The following is a 10,685-nucleotide window of genomic DNA, read 5'->3' as shown; positions in this document are numbered from 1 at the left end:
AACCAAGAGCAACTCTGTGCCACAGGAAATCCTGGGGAGATGGGGTGGTGGGTGGGCAGCTCTGCAGGGCAGGGGTCTGGGGGAGCTTGCCCACCTCAGCTGACTGGAGCACTGTCCCGCACACCCAGGCCGGCCAAGGGGGTCCCTCTGGGCATGGCACTGCTCTCCATCCTCCTTAGTCCTCTGGAAAAAGGCTGTTGGAAGTCAAAAAAAAGGCCTGTCCCCACCTGCCCAAGACGGCCAGCAGCTTTGCCTGTTTGCTCCCCGGGAAAGACTCGGGCACTATTTGACTTTCAGTATGTCTGGGCATTTAAAAGAAGGAAGAGGTTGGGAAGAAATGCTGAACCAGCCACGAGATTCAAGGTTAATCATTTACCCTACAAACAGAGGTGAAACCAGAGACGTGACAACACGGTGAGCTGCTGGACTGAGCCAGCCTGGGGCGGCTGGGGGGAGAAGGTTTTTGGCACCTGGTCCTGCCCTGGTGGGGTGAAGCCCTGTGGTGTCAGGTGTGGGGGTTCAAAAGCAGCCCCAGAGCTGCCGTGTGAGAATGGCTGCATTTCACCCCCTTCTGCCCTGTTTCCAGAGGTCATGGGCAGCTCGGTCCCAGTAATGATTGCCAGGTGTGGGTGAGGGGCGGGAAGCGCTGTGTCTCGTGGTTATTCATTTATATATTTACCTCTCTGTCCCTCACTTTGCCCCAGGGGCACTTATTTCCATGTGGATACTTGCCCTGGATCCCTCCATCCCCGGAGCGTTTAGGCACCTTGAAGGGAACTCAATGCACAGGAGCAAAAAAGGGGTCTGGAAGGTTTAAATGACATTAAACACAGTCACTTGGCTTGTAACTGAGTGGTGGAAGTCATTTAACCCTAGGGAGCGTGTGGTGCCCAGATGGAGGTGAGCCAGGCTGTCCCACTGGGCACACCGGGCAGTTCCAGGTGGCTGAGGCCCCTGTTTGAAGCAAGAGGGGTAAATCAGGAGGTGCCACTGTGCCATGGGCAACATGCACCTCTTTGCTTTAGAAGCCTGCCAGCTAGTCACCTGTCAGCGTGATAGGGGAGATCAGAGGGTTTAGTGAGAGATTGTTGCAATGAAGTCCTGTGGCATTGGACTTTGTGCTGTGCAGAGGAGAACAGAGGGGTTCGTAACTTCCCTATGGTTGGGAGAGGCTCTGTGTCCAGGCGATGGAATGTGTGTGGGCTGGGAATAATTATGGTCAACTAAACAGGGAAGAGTGGCAGTGTGGACTGGTGGGAAGATGCCCTGATGGTGAGATGGGGCTGGCAGAGCATCATTTGGGGCTGCTCCATGGTACAAGGGGAGTCCTGCCTGAAGCCTCCCCCAGCCAGGTGGTCCACTGCTGAGCTTTTCAACCTTGGGCTCTTCAAAGCCACGTTTAAGCCAGAGACAGCCCTGCTGTGCTGGGGAAAACTGCAATGGGTAACGCTTCTGCCACTCTGGCAGGGTGACAATGGGGACAAAGGGAAGGAGCTATTTACTCAGGCACACGCTGAGGTTTGGAAAGCCCCTTTGGACACAAAGCCCAGGTCAGTAATTGCCTCCTCCACCAGGCATTTACAGGGTGTTGGTGTGTACAGACAGGCTTGCTACGGCTGGGGGGCAGCCAGAGTAGGTGGCAGGTCTGATAAGGATGGGGTCTGATCTGGACCTCCCTGGGGGATGTCAACTACCCCAAAACACAGCTAGCACCAGGGCCTGCTGAGTTGCTAATAAATACAACCCTGTGGGAGCTCTGCACCCCACAGTTTAGGTCACCTCTCTCCCCGCAGCTCTTTCCAATGCTCTCCCCCAGCACCAGCTCTCAAGGAGCACACACGTTCCTGGAAATGCCATCAGGGCAATGCTGATTCCAGAAGTCTGGCCCCAGAAGGTCACGATAATTTAAAAATTTACTATGTTGTGCAGTTATTTACCATTTTCCTTCAATTTTGCTAGAAGGTCATAACCTCAAGCTAGCTGTGAGGGTTAATTTTCTTAGAAAAGGAAACCTAAGGGTCTCCTTACTCCAGGAGGGGTCTTCAAAGAAAAAAACCCACTGACTCTGGTCAAGTTCAACAAAATGGTGAAGCTGGGTGATGCTGTAATATATCTATCCCTCCTTACTCTCTGTAGCCCCTGGAGAGAAAAGTCTTCAGGAAGTCTTGATCCCTCACTTGCCACCATTAACAGCCCTGCAGTATCAGGTGTATGTTTTCTCAGCAGTACCACTGTGGAGCTGGTGAGTGTTCAGAGGACTTAGTACTAAAAAGCTCATGATGCTTAGTACCGTGGGCACCACGTGGATACCACTCTGTTGCCAGCGAGCCATGGGGTACCCAAGCCAGCCCTGGGCATCACAGGCCCATTGATGCTCCTCCATCCCTCCCAGCCACCAGGAAGGTGCAGCCCTCTGATGCTAAACTCACAACCATGCTCTTAATTTGAAGTGGATGAGTGAACTGGAGAGAAAATCCAGTCCTTGCAGTAGATGGCCTCCAACTGTTTTTCCCCAGCAATGCTTCAGATTGCCTCCTGTTCAGCCTTTGCTAATCCACTCACCGACCCAGTGACAGCCATGCAGCATCCTGGCTGCACCGTACTGTTGTTCACATGGTGCTTTGTATGGTTATTCAGCCCTGCCATCACAGGAACACATGCCCCTGAAAAGATCTGGCCATCTGGAGGAAGCATCATGAAATTACCTTCCACCCAGCAGCACCAGCTTAATTGCCTTTTGGGTCTCTGGGCACAGTCGCAAGAACAGATTAATCACTGTCTGGGGGTTTGAATATTGATGCTCTCAGCCTGAGCTAGCAGTAGGCTGGTGGACCACGCTACGCTTGGACCTTCCCACCAGGACAACTCGACCAGGAAGAAGAAAACAGAAAAGGAAGCAAAAAACAGAAAAGGCAGCAAAAATGGGTTGAGAAATCACAAATAAGAGAGAACCTAGCAAATCCAGGTGAAGGCACCAGTGCCTTAGACCTGCGGTCAGGGATCTCGTGGCAAGTGGCTGCTGCAATCCAGTAGCCAATTTTTGCAAGGTACATTCAATGAGAAATTTCCAGCCTGGCTTTAATGGAAAACTGGGCTTGTTCTCAGCTGTTTGGCTCTGTGACCTCGGCTCCTTTTTCTGACTATACTTCATCATACAGCAGTGTCAAAGGGTTTTCACTTTATCTTTTTAGGGTTAGCCCAATTACTGATAGATGTTGATGGTGAGGAGTTGCTGATGTCCAGATACCAGGCTGATGGGGATGCAGAGGTGCTGGGAGAGATCCAGGCATGAGGTAAGGATTAGAGAATGATGTACAAGCTCCTTGTCCCTAAATATATGGATTTCTAGAATACCAATATTTCTGGAAATGTTGTCAGAGGGTGAGAGCCAGGCCAGGAGTGGAGCAGAACTGAGGCTTCTGCCTCACAGGCTTTCAAATACGTATGGCTTTCGGCGACCCAGCCCCATTCCCCATCCATTATGCTCAGTTTGCAAGGGATTCTTCTTTTTTCCTTCTCACAACAACTTCATCCTCAAGTCCAGCACGTTTCTCCCTGGTTCCCATGGCCACATGCTCTCACACTGTTGCCACCCCCTCCTGGGACAGGACGATCCCATCCTCCTCGCCCTCAGGGCCTGGTCCACGGCAGAGGAGGTATACCTGGAGATGTCCCCGCTGGATCCTGCTGCAGAACCGCTCACCGTGGGGCAGGACCCCTCCAGCCTTCACCATGTCAATGCATGCCAGCTCATAAGCAGAGCCCTTAGTACATGCCCTGCAGGAATCTCCCATGTGTTGATGTTCCCCATGAAAGTGGGATTAACGTAATTCTTTTTACCCTTGATGAGCTTTGAGTCTTGCAGCAGTGAAGTCCCCCCCATGTGCAAGCACATTTGTCCATGTGGCTTTTGCAAAGAGTTTTTGTCAAGTTGTAGGTGCATAAAAATTACTATAAATAGGGCTGCAGAGAAGCGAGGTGGAGGGAGTGCAGAAAATTTCACAGTCATGCAGGTGGTCAGATCAGCTTTTCAGAGATCTAGAAAATAAGGGCTGTGAAGAGGAATAGAATGCATTGGGGTTGTTTAAGTTAAGAGAGGCCATGCAAGAGGTTTCAGCTATGGAGAGGACTGCTGAAAAAAGGCAGGCAATAACTTGCCCTCCATCTGCAAGGGGGAGAGGACAGTGGTTTTCCACCTGTTGAAGCTGTACCACCTGAGATCTTTGGGATGGATTTGGAGAAGTATCTGTAAGCAGCGGTTAAGGTGCAGGGTTCCTGTCCTCTCTGCCTTGTAGATGGGGAGACACCCTTCTAGCCGTGGCCAAAGAGAAGGCATGGGGTCCCCTGCTCTCTCCTTCCTCCCTCCCTCTGGGGTTCAGGGGTCTCTTCTCAGTGGGTATTTGTGCAGCTTGCAGATGCCCCTGGCCCCTGTGTTTTCTTGTCTTGTCCTTGCTTTGGCTTAATCTGGGTTTAACAAACACAGCTGAAGCAGGAAAACCTCTGGAGCATGTTGCTGTGCCCTCTGCCTCAGTTTCCCCATCTGTGAAATGCAGGTATTTGGTTTATTCTCCTTGGGAGGGTCATATAGATGAGGTGTGTTGGTTGATCTCTTGCTATGAGAATATTTCAAGGGGTTTCTGATTTCCTCGGCCATAGCGTGAAGGACATGCACAGCTCAAATCTGCAGCGGTGTTGCTGGCCAACAGCTCCCTAATGCCCTGCACCCACTAACCTCTGTGAGGCTTTCACACTGCTGCTTTTTCCTCCTGACCCTTCTGAATATTTGGTTTGAGGCTTATTTTCTCCCTCTTCCCTTCTTTGGGGTTATTACTCATATTTATTGTCTTCGTGCTTATTTCTTTTCTTGGATCTAACATTCGTGGAGCACGGTGAAAGGCTCCAGAGGCGCAGTGCTCCTTGGTGGGGGTGAAGGGCAGGGAAAGTGGCACGGAGGGGTCCCGCAAACTGCTCTGCAGCCACAAGGTTTTCATCAGCTCCAAGTGCTGGGAGAAAAAGACATTGCTGAGGCTGTGGGGGAATATTGCTCCCATGCAGTTGCAGAAAGCCGTGCCGGATCCTCACTCCCAGCCTCCGCAGCCCAACTGGCATGGCCTCGTCAGGGTGTGCTGTGACCCACTCCCTTTCTGCAGGTTTCACTCACCCCGTGGTGGGGCCAAAATCTCAGCCCATGCGGGTGGAGCTGCAGTGATTTATTGCAGCAGAGAAGCTGGCCTGATATTTTTAACAGCATCATTGGTGATGGATGAGGCAAAGGCATGCTTAGAGGCTGCATATGCCTATGCAGCCATTGCCTCCTGGGGGGTGGTTTGCAGTGAAATGAGATATATTGCTTTACCTGCAATATTTTTCTTCCTGTTTTTAGGGTGTAGGAGGATGTGAGGGAGGGTTGAGTCTTAAGCTGAAAAGTCCATTTGCAGGGAAGAAGCAGGTTGTGATTTGGAGACTGGCTTTTGCAGAGGGGATGCTGACCCCTGGGCTTGAGTGGAAGCATTTGGAAGATGCATTTCTGCAAAGCACAAGCGTGTTGCCTGGGAGGGGAGGGTGCTCCAGACCCAGGGATGGCTGTGTGACGGGGTCCAACACTGCTTCTGCACAGCCATGGAAGGAGACCACTGGGATTAGTAAATTACACCAGGAAACAAACATTTCATTGCAGAAAGGTGGGCCAGGAGGATTTTCCATGAGAGCTGCTGCTGCTGCAGAAGCTCATCCTAGGTGCTCTTGAAGGATAAGCATAAAATTTTCCCTCCCCTCCTCCCAGAAAAGGTCTGAAATAGGCCTGTGTGAGCAGGATCTCTCACACTGGTTTTTTCCTCTTTTGGTATAATGAAAATGTTTAAGACTTTCAGCAAGCCACCAGCCCTGTGTGCTATACCAGGAGCTATGCCAAAGTGTGCCAGACCTCATGCGAGGCCAAAGGGGATGGTGTACCTGGGACACAGGCTTCCCCGTTCACCTGGTTCTGTCCGTTTGGGCTACAAATCCTGTGCTCACCACTCACTGCAACAGCTCTGCAAGCACGTTTCACCAGCACAGCAAGGACCAGCCCCCGCCAGCCCCGCTGCTGCGTGGTGCAGCCAGGGATGCTCAGCTGGTGCATCAGGGACGCGCTGTGGTGCCGTCTGCGGAGTGTTTCTTTCTGCTTGTTTTTCATTAGTGGTGAGCCAATGAGTAGATGGATGGTAATTGCTCTTCACACAAAAACCTAGCTGTTCAGGTTGTGAGCTCAGTAGCCCGTTAATTTGCAGTGAACATCAGGAAGGCCAGGGTGGAGTCCATCACCCCAGCCCTTGGACCAGCCTCAGCTCATTGACTTCAGAAAGAAGCTGCTGTCCTACCGGGCAGGGTGCTCTCATCCCATTCATCACAGGAGCTGCCAAACCAGACCTCAAAGAGCAGAAGCACTTTGTGCATGACAGTGACCGCGGATTACCTACATGATTGTGCTTCCGCTCTTAATTCGCCCCACGCTTTGCCAAAACACCAGCCTGACGCCACGGCTTTTCACCGTGGTGCAACTCCATGGGCTTCAGTGGGATGGAGCCTGAGGTCCATCAGCACGGGAGGGATAACCAGCCCCATCACCTGGAGATGGGACATCACACTTGGATGGGAGAGTTTCCCCTTGGAGGTGGCTGAGGGCTAATTGCTCCCCTATGGCCAGCAGCCTGTGAGCAAGGATTAAGCCCCGCTGGGCAATTCAAGCAAAGTTCAACTACTCTGACATTTAAATCAGGTGGCTAAGCGCAAACCACTTCTGGAGCAAAGGCACCTGCCTGCTGTTCATGTCACCACAGCTAGATGTCTGCTGTTGAAAATATGTCATTGAGGCCAAGGACTGAGCTGGGAGCTCCTGCAGAGGATGGGGAGGTCACAGTTGGCAGGAACTTGTCCTTCTCCATTGCAGGGGTTTGCTCTACTGCACCAAAATTTCCAGTCTACGGTGCTCAAAAACTTTACCAAAGCCAGGTTAATATTTCTTTTCCACATTGCTGCAGGATATTCTCAAGCACAAGGACCTTGAGAAAAACCAGCGGAGCCTTATAAGAAACCTCTCCGGCCTCTTCTTCTTCCTGGCTGAACTTTCTCCAGCTTAATCCCGGGCTTGGTTTGATGGAGGGGTGCAGACTGGTTCTTATGTGTATAACAGTACGAGTCCATGTGTTTATCCCATTGCCAGAGGGTGCATGTATCACACCTTTGCATCGCCTACACCAGTGTGAGCTGTGGTCCCCACAGCAATGCCCCAGGGAAGGGGGAAGCTGCTCTTACTGAACATCTACCCAGATGAAGCTGGAATGTCCAATCAGATAGGAAGCTGAATTTTCCTTACATTTGGTGTCTGGGAAAAACTGAGAACTAGCACTTTATTTAAATATATATTTCTGTACCTTTTTTTTTTTTTAAATAAGTGTTTTTGAAGTTTCATTGAAGATGTTGTCACTGGAATCATTATATGTCTATAGAGATTATAATGACTCCTTTTGAAGAGTTAGTCTCAGTCAGTCAGTGCTTAATTCACATATCAATGACTCCATAAACCCTCAATCCATAAATCTGCTGAAATTGCTCTAATCTATTGTGCCAATGAATGCCTGCAGGGGCCCATCAGTGTGAAGATAATTCACTTAACGGGCGTCACCAGGAGGGTGGGTAGTCGGCAACGGCAGAGGGGCCTTGTCCGTGGGAGGCAGCTGAAGGTTTTATAACTGAGCCACGCTCAGGGCAAGTGTCAGAGCCCGGTCACTCTCTTCGGTTGGTTTGCCCCAAACTATTTCATGTGCAATCCATCAACCTGCCCCTCACAGTCTTTCCCATCATTTGCAGCAAATCATGCATCATTTCTGCGCGGCGATGTTGGGGTGGTTGGACCTTTTTGGTGCGTCTGCATCTGGCCAGTACGGAAATCATGATGTTTCTTTGTTCAGAGCGAACTGGTTAAGCCGTAGCTGGTTATTAAGCCGCTGAAGGCAGTCGCCCCTAACCAGTTATTAGAGTGTTTGCAAACCCTTGCTGCTGCTGCAAAACACCAGGCTCCTCTTCTGGCTGACTGGAGTCCGTTTAATGACGCTACTGTAAACCAGTCCTAGGAGTTTGTCCTTTATTTTATTAAATGTGTAATCCCTATGGAAAACTGGAGGCCAGTAGAAAATGGTGCCAGAACCCCCCGGAGCAGCGGGAGCACGGGCAGCTGCTGAGGAGGTCAGTGGGAATGGCTCTTGCTCACACCCCGGATTAACATCATCCATGCAGTCGAGTGGCTCGGGTGTATAATTTGAATATCCCCAAAGCACTCAGCCCTGAGAGCCGTCTGTCAGTCCTGTTTGTACACAGCCCTTTCCAAATGGACCAGCTCACTGGCAATTTTTTTCTTTTTCAGTCCGAGGGGATTTATATAGCTGTGTTTTGGAACCTTTTAGTGTGTGTGGCTACAATGGAGCCTAATTGTAGTAGCATAACAGGTGCTGCCGTAGAAATGCCATTTTCTTTTTTGTACAGTTTAATTTGATTTAAAGTGCTGACAGGGACACAATGAATTGCTCACACGCGCTGGCGGATTTTGCCCCTCCTCCTTGTGGTTCTTGCAGAAATGGGTGCAAAACCAGTGTATGGGAGCACATGTGCCTGTCAGAGAGGCTGGCAGTGCCGGCTGGCAGTGCCAGCTGGCCGCTGTGGCCCCACTGAGCCCCAATTGCAGGGGCACAGGCGAAGCCTGTCTCCTGTACAGCCACCCCTGTGGGGACCGGTTTTTTGGGCAGTGGGTCACCCTGCTGCAAAACAGGGGCCAACTGCTTGGGGGGAGCACGGCTGCTTGCATTGCCCCCCCTGGTCACCCTCCATGGCCACCCTTCGCCCAAGGGCTCCCATGCATCTCCTCCCACTGGGCAGCAGCAGGCCGGTTCCTCCGGCATCGCTCCATTGCCAAACACTCTGCAAACTGCTCCGCTGTCCCCTGCCTCCGCATCCCCGGCCCTGCCTTCCTCCAGCATGTCAGGGCTGCTGTCGGCACAGGGAACTGGCGTGGTGCAGCAGCAGCCGTGTCCCCCGCTGATGCACACTCCAGGTATTTTCGGGGCTGTCGCACAAAATTGGGCATCGGTGCACACCCCAACGGGTCATATTTGGATGTGCCATGTGGCCCTTTAAGAAAGCGTATATATCACATTTCCCCAGGGGGGGGAGAAAAAAAAAAAGGAGGCAAGTGGAGCAGATGTAATTCTGCAGTGCCTCTGTGCGTGTGTTAGCGGGAAGCTGTGATTTATCTGGGGTGAAACAAGGAGAGGCTGCCTGGCGGTGCGCTCCCCTTCGCCGCGGGGCTTGTGCTGCTGGGGGGGGCAGAGCTGCTGTTGGGGTGCGTGGGTGTCCCGGGCTCCCAAGGTGCTCTTGCAAAAACCTCGCTGCACTAGAGCCAAAACCAGAAAGTGAAAGATCTGCTTAATTGCCTCTATCTGCTCCAGCATCAAAAGTCTGCTCCAGCGTTGGACCTGGGGAGACAGAACTGACTTTCTTCCAACTTGGAAAACAAAGGTTTCAGATTTACCGAGTACTTAGTTACCTCCACGTGCCACTACGTCACCCCAGTGCATGCTGTAATTGTAACCTGTCTGCATATGCTCACATAGACAGACGGTTGTGTTCACACATGTGCGTCTATGTAGGGGACAGCAAAGGACCACAGGCCATCACATCTCCCTTCATACAAATTCTTGTAGCGAACATTTCACCCTCCTGTAGTGTTTCTCTCTGCTTCCTTCCTTCTGTGATGCTCTAGTGCTGGCAGGGTGAGGATTAAAGCACAAAATCATTTTTATTTTACTCTCTGAATCATGTTGCTGAGAAATCCGCTTCTGGGTCTGAAAGTCAGTCTGTCTCTGGCCAGCAAATCTCGCAGGAATGGAAGTAAATCACGGTACCAGACTTAAGACCCAGCTTTTCTCTCTGCTCTGCTGGAAGGGGATAAAATCCTGCACTTGCAGAGGCAGGAGAGGGCAGGGTGGAGATCTCAGAGGGACACGTTCCCCAGGGCTCCTGTGTCCTGCCAGCCCAGACCCTACTGCTGCCCTGGTCCTCACATGACTGCCAAGAGCAAAGCCCAGCAGATTGCCTCGGACCACTTTGTCCCCCCCTCTGCCAAGATGGGGCCAAGTGTCATGGCAGCACAGCCGTGACTCTATCCCCGAGCCCACAGAAAACTCCTCTGAGCAGTATCTGTGCGGTCTGTGCAGCACCAAACATGCCTTGGTGCAGCTGAGGTTGAGCAACCTGCGTCGGTCTGCACTACCTCCTAGCTGGGCCATCCTTTCTCCTTTTTTGCCAACAGATGTGGTTTAATTTGACCTAATGCTATTGACACAGTTTCGAGGGCATGGCATGCCCTACAAGCCACAGCATAGCCTCGGTATGCGGGAAACTCTGGTTCACATCCCTCCTAGGACTGAGCCAAACCTGTCTCTCTAGAGCTGAGGATGTGCTGGGAAGCCTGGCATCAGTTGGAAAGCTGGAAGACGGATGAAGCTGTCAGTGCTGTGGCTCTGCAGCCCTCTTCAGCTGTGGCACCGTGGAGCTGGGCTCTCCAGGGAGCACCGCTCCCTCTGCCGGGGAGCTGTGTCCTGGGACCAGCCCCTCGGTTTGCAGCAGCGCCCGTGCTCCTGCCGAGCGCATCA

Source organism: Accipiter gentilis, chromosome 25, assembly GCF_929443795.1.
Source record: "Accipiter gentilis chromosome 25, bAccGen1.1, whole genome shotgun sequence".
NCBI classification, from domain to species: Eukaryota; Metazoa; Chordata; class Aves; order Accipitriformes; family Accipitridae; genus Astur; species Astur gentilis.
The sequence above is the reverse complement of the archived record's forward strand: the minus strand, read 5'-3'. Positions refer to the sequence as shown.